Here is a 3,061-nt window from a genome sequence, read left to right as displayed (position 1 = left end):
TCGAAAGCAATTGATATCGATATATTCATCAATGTTTAAAAAAAAATTGCATATCAATATTTCCACCGATACCAATACTTTAAACACGATCTTAAACATATTACCTTATCCTCCTTCAGTACTTGGGCTAACCACTCACTCTCCAAAGGCTCCAAAGTCCAAACTCCAAAGTGTTATCCTTATGTAGCTTATGGCCCATTTGGTTCATGTTAAGCTTAAGTCCAAGTCCAGTAAGCTCTCTACACTCATGTCGTAAGAAGAATTAACACAAAGTTTCAGTCTTTCAGATTTTTCAGAAATGGACCTGCTCTGCAACGTATACTCTAATCCCTCGGACAACGAAGAAGAAGAAGAAGAAGAAGAAGCAGAAGGAATTAAGCAAACCATCACACCCCCGAATCCGAAGCGACTCAAATCCGATAACCCATTTGCACATACCAAATTTCACCATCCTCTGCCGGAGTCAACCCAGTTTCCTACCCTCCGAGCAGAAGCTCCGGTTCCTGGTCGATACATATCCAAGAGGGAGAGGGCGTTATTGGCTTCCCAACCTACTGTCCCCGACCCGCAGCCGAACCCGAATGGTCCTGTCACGACCTTGCCTGGTACTTTGTTACTTTCATTTGGAAATATCTGTGAATTGCTATTATTGTGTATTTAATTTTATAGAAACATAGACTGTTAATTTGGAGAAGGACTTGCTGAAACGTGTTCGTTGCCGCAATGACATCCCGGCATTATTGGACCATAATGTCATGGTCCTGCTAAACCCTTTTATCTAAGTTGTTCTCGTCGATTTGTAAGAAAGGGAAATGCTCGTGACAAGTTCACTGAAGTTGACAATGCCACTCATATATGCATGTTGTTGTAGGCAGTTTTTGGGAGTATTTCGGATTCAGACGTTCCTCGAGATGTGATGTTGTTGTTGAGAAACAAAGCGAAAAAGGGTCGATCGCAGCTCGGCCAATTGCCCCAAAGAATGTCTGTAGCTCTAAATAAGCATACCCAAGCTGTCAATGCTGTACATTGGTCACCAACCCACGGTGAGCCCTACTAGCACATGAACCCTTGAATTAGCTCTTACCCCTTTGGATTTGTAGCCTCGTGACACTAAAGATTGTTTCTTGAATGTTGTTTTAGTGTAAATTTTGATTTTAACAGAGTGTGGTTGCCAATTTTTTAAGTTGAAGCGTCGAGCAATAATATACTTTTTATATGCCGATTATATTTGTTCACTTTTCTTATTGATCTGTTCATTGGAGTTAGCCAACAGCTCATCTTCTTGCCTCTGCTTCAATGGATCACAAAATCTGCATATGGAATGTGTGGAGCAGTGATCAGAAGGTAGCCCGTGTGTTCAATTTTCATAACGCTGCGGTCAAAGATGTGAATGGTCACTGCAAGGGTTGTCTGTTCTTTCTTGTGGATATGACTCCTCATCAAGGCTAGTAGATATTGAAAGGGGGCTAGAGATTCAGGTTTTTAAGGAGGATCAAGTTGTCACTGTTATTAAATTCCATCCTGACAATTCCAACCTCTTCATATCGGGGGGTTCAAAAGAAGGAATCAGGTTGTGGGATATTAGAAGTGGCAAGGTTCCCATGAATTCATTCGTGGTCATGATCCCATCCTTGATTTAGAATTCAGCACCAATAGCAAGCAGATTATCTTCTCTAGTGATGTATCTGGACGCAACCTCAGTGAAAATTCTATTGTTGTATGGGATGTTTCGCGACAAGTTCCACCATCTAATCAGGTAAGAGACTTCATCCAGTCTTACTTCAATGTGTGTTGCAAATGAACTTATAATGTAATTCTTCATCATCCTGTAAGAACTTACATTCATCCCTGTAAGCTTGTTCTACGGTCTTTCTGGATTTTTCTCTTTTATTTGAGCTTTCTAGATTTCGATATATGTTGTCATCTAGTCTTCTAGTTAATGTTTATGAGACGTGGACCATAATGATTTAATCTATGTAGCATGCATGGTAAGTAAGATGTAGATACAACACAAGGTCATTTGTAATCATCTTCTTAATGATGGAAGACATGCGCTACTAAAGATGATGACTACGTTGGCTAAAATATGTGACACAATTCATGTTGAAGAAGGAAGTTCCACAACGCCATGTAATCTGTTTTACTGTCATGTATGTGACACGGTTATAGAAAAATCTCCTATGTTAGGATATCTCTTACTGCTTTGGACTCATAATACGTTCCTTTGAAGGTTTATAGTTCTCATATGGCAGCAAAACAAAACTGTAATTGTTTGACAACGTATATTTCGACATCTCTAGAATACATCAGTTGTATGTTTACTTGCTTGGAACAGTAAGGGAGTGAGTGAGAGTCATTTTCCTTATTATATATTGTCTTTACTTGCAAATTTGCAATAAAAGAAAAATATGTCGAGTTCACTAGTTCAGGGATGCATTCCTGATGGAAGACTATGGAGTTGGAAATCCACTACTATACTATAGTTACTAGAGTATGACAAGTTCTTCCACCAATTGTTCCTACTGTAGTACCAAAATTGCCCAACTATTTTCTCAGAATTCTAGAAGCACCTATGTATGTGTACAAAGAATAAAGTTTATACGAGTGTGAAAAATGCATTATTTGCTACCTCTTCTGAAAAGAAAAACTGTCTATATTTTTCCTGAGAAAGTAAAAATTAGTTTTAAGGAGAGATGTAATAATATTTTGAATAATGATTATTTTCGTTTAAATTTGTTGTAAGTAAATGATGGAATTCTTTGACCCAAAAAAAGAAAGTAAATAATGGAAGGTACAAAAATACATTTTGAAAAGAAAAACAACTTCGATGGCATTCTAACGGGAAAATAATTTTTGGCATTTGAGACATTGACCATAAGTAGTTGAAACTGTTTGGAGTGCACAATTAGATTTTTGGAATGCCGATAAAAATTCCTTATAATTTTCTTGTACAAGGGCATTAATGATCATGTTTATTTTGATTTTGATTCCTGAAAGTTAATAAACATTTAAGTTACTCTGCTTTCATAATTTGGTAATCGGATAAGAATATACTTGGACA

General features: G+C 37.4%; 1 pseudogene; it reads left to right on the top strand.

Annotated features, from left to right (window-relative positions):
- The first annotated feature begins 263 nt into the window (after nucleotides 1–263).
- Nucleotides 264–1,913, top strand: LOC126588607 (uncharacterized; annotated as a pseudogene).
- The last annotated feature ends 1,148 nt before the right edge of the window (nucleotides 1,914–3,061 follow it).

The sequence above is a fragment of the Malus sylvestris genome, chromosome 11 (assembly GCF_916048215.2).
Source record: "Malus sylvestris chromosome 11, drMalSylv7.2, whole genome shotgun sequence".
NCBI lineage: Eukaryota > Viridiplantae > Streptophyta > Magnoliopsida > Rosales > Rosaceae > Malus > Malus sylvestris.
Note: the sequence above shows the minus strand (reverse complement) of the source record. Positions and strands in the feature narration are given on the sequence as shown.